Raw genomic sequence first — 10,883 nt, forward strand, 5'->3', positions numbered from 1 at the left:
CAGCATAAGCTAAATTCCTAATAAAAAGAAAGATAAAAACCTAATGGGTGCGCGTGAGTGCAAGGTGTATATGCATGTGAGAGGAAGGCATATAAGCAAACACAATGTTTGCACCTAGTTCTAGACGCCATGTTTATAACTGGGTTGCTGAATTTCTCTATAGCCATAGAGACTTATTAACCAAGATCAAAACACCATGCTTATCCCAAGGCTATTAACTCTTTATAGCATATAAGAAAAATAAAAGTGCATTGCAAAGCTTATAAATCAATCAATGTCATTTGAAAATAAAATAGCAAGCAAGGTTTATAGAACTGGATGATGATGGTTTGCAATCAAGTTTAAACACCACTTTCACACAAGATTGCGAAAGGAAAATGCCCATGAAGCACTAACATGGATACAAAAGCATTCATCATAAAGCATAGAGAACAACCAAGCAAACTATATGCGAAGCATGACTGGAATGCAAAGAAGGTGCAAGAAATTATGATGATGACAAAATGCAATATATGCAGAAAAAACAAATATGAACATGAACATGTTGATGGTCTAAAAATAAAACAAGCCTAGAATAATTAGTTACAAGTTAATCATCATAAGGTGGTGCCATACATTTTATTCTCTAAAAGAAACAAAAACTCAATGAACGGGTTGCCTCTTGAAAAGCGCTTCATCTAAAGTCATAGAGTTTGACTCTCTCACATACCTTCTCGTTGTCACAAAGCCATGGTCCTTTATGCAAGAACTAAAGGTGTCCATGCAACTTTCGTTCACTTCCCATACTGTACATGATCGACTTGCCTAAGCTATTTTCTCTAACATCATCATCCCATTCTTCGTCATTCTTCACTGCTGCCTCTTCTTTGTTGAATTTACTCTATTTCTAGAACAGAACATTCACAAAACTTTCACTCCTTTGCAAAGTTCATCAAATTCCCTTACCAACAAGTGGTCATTCACCCACAACGAACTCCGGACGATGGAGTTACACCCATTTTACTCTGGCGTCCCGAGCTGATTTCATAACGTGCAGTGTCGAAAGAATTTTTTTGGCAGTTGTGTTGAAAGATTTTATCACAACTCCTTGTATAGTCTCCAAACTTGGCAATTCTTGATACATTGGAAAGAATACTTGATGGAACTTTTGAATGTCCAATTTTCTTCTATTGTACATCTCTGATCATTGGCAGAAAATTGATCGCAACAACAACGTTCATCCTGAAATGTTGATATCCAACTTGCAACTCTTTGGACATGACTTCTCCACATCATTTGGATCTCATGTTCCTACATGGTTAGCGAAATTCGGGCAATCTCCCAGCAAGTGCTCATTTAAGGTTATTAGCTTGACCAAGTGCAAAGCAAGATCGAGATTTGCAAAATTTATTGTAAGCATAAGCATCGATAATCACAACCACAATTGATTTGCCAAATAATATCATGATGCAATTAAACATAGCATATGTTTCTTGCATAGCACTAAGATCTCTACAAGGCAAAGGTTCTAAAGGCATAAAATCAATAGGTTCAAACAAAAGCACCGCCTCTTTATCATTCTCAAGGAGTTCTAGCCTATCGATATGATAAACATAGGTGCAAGGCATAGAATTTAATCTATCATCCATACTATTGGTTGAACAAGAGCATTTCAAGATATCATCATCAATACTTATAGTACCTTGAGAGTTTAATGTGTACTCTAGCCTTGGAACTTTTTCAATAAGAGTGATTTTTTATTCATCTGTCGAAATTAAAAGCAAATCAATCTCAACAATTCGAGGTGGTTCTTCTTCGTCATCTTGCAATTCCTCTAGCTCTCCATCATGTGGAACATGCAGTTCATTAGCAAAATTACCGGTCACCTTTTCTCTGAAGTATTAATTATTTTGGATCTCACCCACATCTCATCTTCAAAGTATTTTGTTTTGCCTTCATTATCTTCCATGTGCCACATGCCATAAAGATCATTTGTTGTAGACTCACTCTTTTCTCCATCTCTGAGAACAACCATGTCTCGATTCTCTGGTGAATAAGCTTCAATAGCACACAAGCTATAAACCCGTGCAAAGGGGCTTCCAGGTGTGCAAAATGCACCGTAACTGATCGGCTTGAACATGCCAGGCTGATCGGTCTGCGGGGCGAAGCTTAGTTATGGTCAAAGTGGGCTATGGCCTCCTTGCTCACCTTAATCTTCATTAAGCAAATAGTAATTTTAGTATTGTTCATTGATATTTAGAGCTCAAATACATAGATTAGCCCCCACTATTTGTTCAGTCAAGCTCTGCCACTGTCGGCCTGGACTGTTCTTGCTCCTTCTCTATGTTATTTTTCTCCCACATGTTCTTAAGCTTGAATCCTACTATTTTCTGCACTTTTTCCTTCGAGACAAAACCCATGTCATCAAAATCATCGAAGATGAGACTTTGAAATATTTCTGCAGTTATCTTCATGTTGGGAGTGATTTCCATCTCACTAGCTCTTCTCTTTATTATCACTCTCTCCTTAGCAGTAAACTTACATCCTTGATCAAACGGCAATAACCAATCAAGTTCTTCTAATGACTCAACTCCTTCAATTGGTGTGCATGATGTTGTAGAGAGGGACCTTTTATGCTCAATCATGGTTCTCTGTTCTTCTCGGGCTTCATTCGCATGACAGTTGGAGGAGTGGAGCGATGCAAGGTGGGCAACGACGGCGGACACCGCCAGCGACAGCGACGCCTCACCCTCGCCCCCGTCCACCTTCCTTGGCTTCCGATGGTTCTCCATTAGCTAGGTATGTCGATATCCATGCAGAGGAGATTGATGAGGATGACAAAGACTTCCTCTCTTCCGGATTCATACCATTATTTACGCCTATTGAAAATTTGCAATCTATATCTATATCTATATATCTTATAAAAGTAAACTCCACTGTCACATTTCTCTGTGATCTCGTGAAGCCATGTCATCATGAGGGCCCCACTAAATCAATATGTTGAAACACTAAATTTCAATTGTTGGCCCCATCAAGTCACTAAGTTATTTCAACGTCAAATAACAAAGAGGCACCGTATTCTTCTCCACTTGGTTCCTTTAATGCACCAATTCAACTGTGCCACCAAAAGCCATAGCAAAACTTGCACTCGGTACCTTCTCCGCTGTGACTCCATCCAACATTAAACTCACACGTCCTTCCAAAGTAACTGTTCTACTCCACTGCCATATTCCAATTATATAATAAAACTATTCTACTCCACTTCCATATTCCATATTATATAATAAAGTTGCACTTCCATATTCCATATTATATAATATAATAAAGCTGGCAGCTAACCAATAGCCGGTCGGAGCAATGGAGCAGCTGAATCGTTTGTTGCCCTATTATTTATGTAACCTTGCCCTCTGAGCTCAACTCTATACTCGATCTAGCAGTACGTAAAAAACGATTTTTAGCAACAGGTCGAATTTTTTTTTAGAGGCGGCTGGTGATGGAGCCGCTCCTACAGTGCCATGCTCGGGTGCCCAGACACCAGCCACCCCTATAAATAGAACAGCAGGGGCGGCTAGTGATACGAACCGCCCCTACAGATAGGTCTGATTTGTAGGGGCGGCTCACTCACCAGCCGCCCCCGACGTTTCTATTTGTAGAGGTGGCTGGTGATTGAGCCGCCTCTACAAATGACCCCCCGTATAAATAGCTCTGATTTGTAGGGGCGGCTCAATCACCAGCCGCCCCTACAAATGACCCACATATAAAACAGCTGCAGCACCTTCTTTCTCCTCGGGTCACTCACTTCAACCCGTGAAAGAAAGGTAGGGAGGCCTTGGGCACCTCTCAAAAATTGCTCTACTAAGGGAGAAGGTTTTGGTCTCAAATTCTTTGGTGTAGAGGTTGTAGAAGGTAAGAAAATGCTATTCTACACTTTTTGTAGTTTTAATGGTTGGTTAGTGAGTAATTAAAGTTTTATTTTTCTCTCTCTTCTATGGTGCTTGAGCTACTTATGAAGCAAATTAGACCCAAGTTTCAAATGTATTAGGGTAAATTAGGGAGGGGAACATGATCATACCCATATTTGATCCATGTTTCTTAATTTTAGTGAACAATTAGTTAGTTTTATTCATGTAGATCTAGATCTAGGGTTTGATTTTTTTATTAATTTCATTTTTGTAAATTTGGACTAAGGTTTGTATGAAAGATATTAGGTAAAGTATAATTATTGCTAATTATTGTCTTTAAAATTGTTTATTGTAATCAATAAATATGTATTTTAATTAATTATGGATAAATAGGCCATTAATTAATTTTCCTCTACCATGGTGTGTTTGTATGCTTCATGTAATTATATTAGATTTATATTCATATATATCTGAAGTATATACAATTATTCTCAAGTAATTATTAATTTGATTCATTTTTATATATATCTGAAAAAGTAGTCCTTTAATGTTTATTTTGTTGTTGTTGTAAAAGATGGAGTATAGGAACTCTTGGATGTATGGTTCGTTAAGGTTCAAAGCAGGTTTTCGTGAAGAGGTGGATAAATTTATTGAAGCCGCAAAGAAGCATGCAACGACATTAAAAGAGAATAAGGATATAATTATTTGTCCCTATAAAGATTGCAAGAACCGTATGACATGGACAGATGTGACTATCATCAGATCATATTTGATTATACGAGGATTTGTTGATGACTACACAGTGTGGATTCATCATGGTGAAATGGTTATTATTAACGACAAGGATGAGGAGGAATACGACGATGAAACCATAGAATCCCTATCCCAATATTCAGCAGAGCTTGATGCACGAACGGATTTTGAGTTTGATAATAAATAAGATGGTGATGCTGGTGGTTGGGATGGTAACGACGAAGGTGGTGCCAATAATGATGGTGGAGCACATATCGGGGATGAAGATAATTTGGAGGACATGATTCGAGCCCTTGGACCAGAGATTTTACTAAATAGCCCGAAAGGTCTAGAAAATTTGGAGAGGGTGATAAAAGCATCGAAGGAGACTGTGTATGGTGTTGAAAAGGGTTGTCCGACACATTGGATATTGCTACGTTTTGTGCTTGAGCTGCTCATCCTGAAGGCTAAGTACGGCTGGTCAGACTGTAGTTTCAATGATCTATTGCATCTCCTGTCATGGGTGCTGCCACAACCAAATTCAGTTCCCGCCAACACATACCAAGCAAAGAAGGTCATAAGTCTATTGACAATGGGGGTTGAAAAAATCCATGCATGCCCCAACCACTGTATACTTTTTCGTGGTGAAACGTTCAAGTCACTGGATAAATGTCCCTGATGTGGGGCTAGTCGGTACAAGAACAATGACCTTTACGGTGGGGACGAAGTCTCCACGGAAAAGAGGAATAAGAAGGATACAAAAAAGGTGGTACAAGAATCTCAGCCCCCAGAGGACACTCCATTAGGCAATAATGCAAAGCAGAGAAGAATTCCTGCCTTGGTAATGTGGTACATGCCAGTGACTGACCGCTTGAGACGTATGTTCCTAAATCCAAAAGAAGCCACACTCATGACATGGTGGGATGATGAGCGCAAGGTGGATGATGATAAGATTGCACACCTGGCTGATTGTAGTCAGTGGCAAAGGTTTGATGAGAAGCACAAAGAATTCAGCGATGACCCAAGAAATGTACGGTTTGGCTTGAGCACCGATGGAATGAATCCCTTCAATGAGAGGATGAGTGACCACAGCACATGGCCAGTGATCTTGACCATGTACAATGTCCCAACATGGTTGTGTCAGAAGAGAAAGTACCTTCTCCTCACTATTCTTATTTCTGGCCCTAAACAACCAGGCATTGATATAGACGTGTTCCTTGAGCCTTTGATGCAAGAAATGGAGAGGCTATGGAGGCATGGGGAGCAGATGTACGATGTGTTCCGAAAGGAGGACTTCATATATAGAGCAATAATATTTGTTACTACCAATTATTACCCCGCGTTGTTTGCTTTGCCTAGACAGATCAAAGGGGAGACGAGATGCTTGGTTTGCTTGGATGGTACTACATGGGTGTACCTAGATGCATCCAAGAAGATAGTTTACCTAAGGAACCGACGCTTCTTAAAGACAAGTCACAAGTACCGTAGCAAATTGTTCTTTAGATTTTATGACAACGCCCTAGAGATTGAACCCCCTCTAGAGAGACGTCATAATGGAGAACATATGTACAGAATGGTGAAAACATACGTGTTGTCTATGGAAAGAAGAATCCGGATGGGACGAACAGAGATAGAAGCACACTTCCTGTCGAAGGCGTACCTTTCAAGAAACAATCGATCTTCTTTCAGTATCTGCCTTATTGGCCAAACTTGGAGGTCCCCCATGCCATTGATGCTATGCGCGTGTAGAAGAATGTCTTTGAGAGTCTCATTGCTACCTTGATGGACACAGGCAAGTTAAAGGATGGTCTGAAATTACGGAAAGACATGGTGCAGCTAAACGTGATGCCACAGCTTCACCTGGTACCTGAGGCTAATGGGAAAAACACTCTGCCCACGGCGTGCTTCAACCTAACACCAGACAAGAAGAGAGCTATATGCACTTTCCTAAGGGGGATCAAAGTCCCGACTGGGTTTTCAGCAAATGTGAAGAAGCTAGTGTCGATGAAAGACTTGTCAATAACACACTATAAGGCTCATGATTGCCATGTGATGCTGACAGTGTTTCTACCTATTGCAATCAGGGCTATAAAGCCAGAGTTCTTGAAAATGGCCATCACCCACATGTGCTACTTCTTTTCAAAGATCTCATAGAAGATGATTGACAAGCAAGAGCTGAGTGACCTACATGAATTTGTGGTGGAGACACAAAATCAACTGGAGATGTGTTTACCTCCTGCTTTTTTTATATAATGCCACATCTTATGATTCACATGATTCATCAGATACATGCGCTGGGCCCTTGCTACTTGCATGAAATGTGGTCCTATGAGCGGTTCATATCGGTTCTAAGTCGATACGTGCATAATCGAGCATACCCAGAGGGCTCCATGATAGAGGGTTACAGTACTGAAGAAGTCGTCGAGTGTTGTAAAGAGTACCTAAAAGTACAGAAAGGGATTGGTAAACCCGATTCTCATCACAAGGGTAGGCTGGCTGGGAAGGGCACCAGTGATAGAAAAGTGTTCATCAACCATGATTACAAGAGGTGAGTTGGGCGCATTACAGTGTCTTGCAGAGTACACAACTGATGCAACCGTACATTGATGAACACTTGGCTATCATTATGGCGGAGAGAAATAACCGTTCGGATGATTGGGTCATGAAACAACACAAGCAACTACTAACTACATGGTTGAAGGACCAAAACATACCGTCTGAAGAAACTATAGACTCTATTACCATCAGTAGGTTAGCGGAGGGGCCATTGAGACAAGTGACATCTTGGAATGCTTATGACATCAATGGGTATACGTATTATACCCACGCAAAGGATAGTAAATATGTGAACCAAAACAGCGGTGTTCGAATAGAGGCTCTCGATAGATTGGGGCGAAAGATCCAATACTTTGGTATCATTGAAGAGATATGGGAACTTGACTATGGAAGAAAAATAATGGTGGCCCTGTTTCGATGCCGCTAGATCAAACAACACCAACTGAACGAGATCGGATTGAGAGTCCTGGACCTCAAGAATCTAGGCTACCAAGATAACCCTTGGGTGCTCACTTCACGTGTCGCACAAGTTTTCTATATGTCCGACCCACAAATAACCTCCCCCCGAAGAAGAAGACAAATCACGTGGTTGCCTTCGGGAAACAACACATTATTAGAGTTGATGGTGTGGACGATGTTGAAGCTTACAATAACTACGATGAGATACCGCTATTCACAGACTTTCCTAAGAAGACCAGTGTTGTGGAAAAGAACCTCCCCAAAGACATATTACTATGGGAATGAAAAGGTGTCAAGGGAAAAGTCATTACATCGGGCTAGCTAGTTGTTGAACATGGAGTGTTTATGTAAATGTATGTGTGTGAGACTACATTTATGCATGTGTGTGAGACTACCCTTTGAATTGTTTAAAATTAGTGACAAAGACAGATGACTAGACTAAAATGACAGAGCATGATTTTAGAAAATTTTAGAAAAAAACCATCATATTTGGAGTTAGTATGAGGGAGAAAAACTAGTTACAAGTTTCTGCCATAAATTAAAAAGAGAAATCACACTTGTTCATCATTGATAATCATGAACAGTTGTGCTTTTACTTTTTTAATCTCTGAATAAAATTTGTAACTAGTCTTCCTCCCTCATACTAACTCCAAATATGATGATTTTTTTCCTAAAATTTTCTAAAATCTTACCCTATCAAGTTAGTATGTTGATTTGGTCATTCTTTTCATTTGACAAAGTTTGAGCACTTCAAATTTTCAAATCTAAAAAATGACAAGTTTGAACGAGATTTTTAACCATTAAATGATTTCAGCTAAAAAAGTGATGAATACCAAAGTTATATAACTCATCAAGATCTATAATTTTTATTTTGGTCATTTCTTCATCTGACAAAGTGATAATAAACATTGTTCATAAATCAACATATTTCTCGTATAGCTCAGGAAATTATGAGTCATATGTGAATTTATGAATAATGTTTACTAATACTTTATCACATGAAGAAGTGATCAAAATAAAAGTTGTAGATAGTGATGAGTTCAACAACTTTTATGTTCACGACTTTTATTGTTGAAATCATTTAATGTTTCAAAATATTGTTTAAAGTTGCCAATTATTAAAATTCAAAATTTCAACTGTTTAAATTTGGTAAAATGAAAATATGATCAAAATAAAAGATGTACATATTGATGAGTTCTACAACTTTGGTATTCATGAGTTTTTCATCTAAAATCATTTACTCTTTCAAAATATTATTTCAAGTTGAAATTATTTGAATTTCAAAATTTGAATCATTCAAACAAAGTCACATGATAAGATGACCAAAATAAAAGTTGTACATGTTAATGAGTTATACAACTTTTATGTTTACAATATTTTCATTTTATTTCATTTAATATTATAAAATTGTAGTCGAAGTTTTAAAATTCAAATTTTTAATTTTTGTTTTTTTGTTTTCTATATTGTTTTGAGTACAATTGTTTATATATATATATTTCATATATAGAATAATACAAAATATTATATTTGTGCATATACACAATTGCTTTTATATTACTTTTATTTTGGTCACAATTATTTTATATATACACAATTATTTTTATAATACATAATTAATAATTTAAGAAAATAAAAATATATTTGTAGGGGCGGTTGGATCAGGAACCGCCCCTACAAATGCATTTGTAGGGGCGGCTGGATCAGAAATCGTCTCTACAAATCATCGCGACTATAAAAGCAAGGGTGCACGGGTGTTGTCTATATTTGGGCGTTCTCTTCTCCTCCGACGCCGTCAGGCTGCCCCACCGACGCCGGCCCGCGCCCCTTCCCCACCGACACCGTCCTGTGCCCCTTCCCCGCACCCCCATCTCTGCGCCACCTCCCCGCACCCGCGCCCCCTCGCCCCCTCCCACGCACCCGCCCTAGGGTTTCTAGAGGAGCGGCGACGCCACCGGTGAGCGAGGAGCCTTCAGCCTCCAGCGGTCCCACACCCAGCCCCTAGCGCCCACCCCCGCGCATCGATGACGTAGGCTCTCGGCGCCCCGCGACTAACCCCCAGCGTCCCGCCCCCACATGCCGACGACGTAGGCTCCCGACACCCCGCTCCCGTTCACCTTGCCTGCCCTAGGACTGGATTCGGCCGGCTGAACATGGCCTTGCCGACTGCCACCGCCCTACTCCCAGCTGCCCAGGTCTTCGCTAGACCCTTTGCCGGCAATGAGCATCCACCAGTCACACACCAGGTATGCCCGCCCCCCTCTCTTCCCTTCCTTCTGGGCAAAATTGAGCACCCGAACCCTAATTCAAACTAGTTGTATCTGGGTAATATGGATCCAAAAGTATGGTGTGAACCCTAATTCAAACTAGCTGTAACAAATTGTGTAATGATGAAAGATTGGAAGTGATGCTTATTTACTTTCAATATCTGAGCCACCCTTACCAAATCACTGTCATGACTCATGAGCATATATTTGCATGCTAAGTTCCAACATGCACTTCAATTTTCAACGGTTTAACATCTGTTTCAAAGGCTTAGGCGTCTGGGCAGACCCAGCTCGCCCTTTAACAAAAAACTATCATGGCATTGAAATACATGGTAAATTCACTCCTGTTGAACGCCTATCATTTTCAGCTAAACATTCTAGATCAATGGCCCTTGATATCAGAACAAGCTAGGAGCCAAAATAAAATGTACCTAGTAGCTAGGGCTCTTGATTTTGTTGAATGAAAATCCTTGTGATTTACTATGGATCATTCATGCTCTCCGACGTGAGCATATTCTGCATCAGGATTCTTCATGCTGAGAAATGGGAATTGGATAATATTAGTGATGATTATTCGATATCCCCTGTAAATATGCAGCTCGGTTGGGATGATGCATCAATCTTAATTCGTATACGTGTTACAAATGCTGGTGATTAGTTGGCCCAGGAATCTCTTAGTTGATCTGTTGTATTTCAGTCTGTCGGCTACAAGCAAGCAATGTTCCACATTAGCTAGCTAGCCTGATTACTTAAATTAGATAAAGCTTGATTTGGTCAACCAGCATATACACTGAACTGAATACCGGCAGTTTATTTTGATTTTTTAATGGAGATACTCACTTCTTAAATAGACACCTTACTTGACATTTGAACTTGAACAAGAGAAGAAAATGTTACCTACGCACGCACAAGTTTTTTTTTCTTCCAGACTAGTTCTACGCCAGATATATAAACAACTTGTTGACGTCTTACATACGTATACCAAATCAAA

The sequence above is a fragment of the Miscanthus floridulus genome, chromosome 8 (genome assembly GCF_019320115.1).
Source record: "Miscanthus floridulus cultivar M001 chromosome 8, ASM1932011v1, whole genome shotgun sequence".
Classification (NCBI taxonomy): Eukaryota; Viridiplantae; Streptophyta; class Magnoliopsida; order Poales; family Poaceae; genus Miscanthus; species Miscanthus floridulus.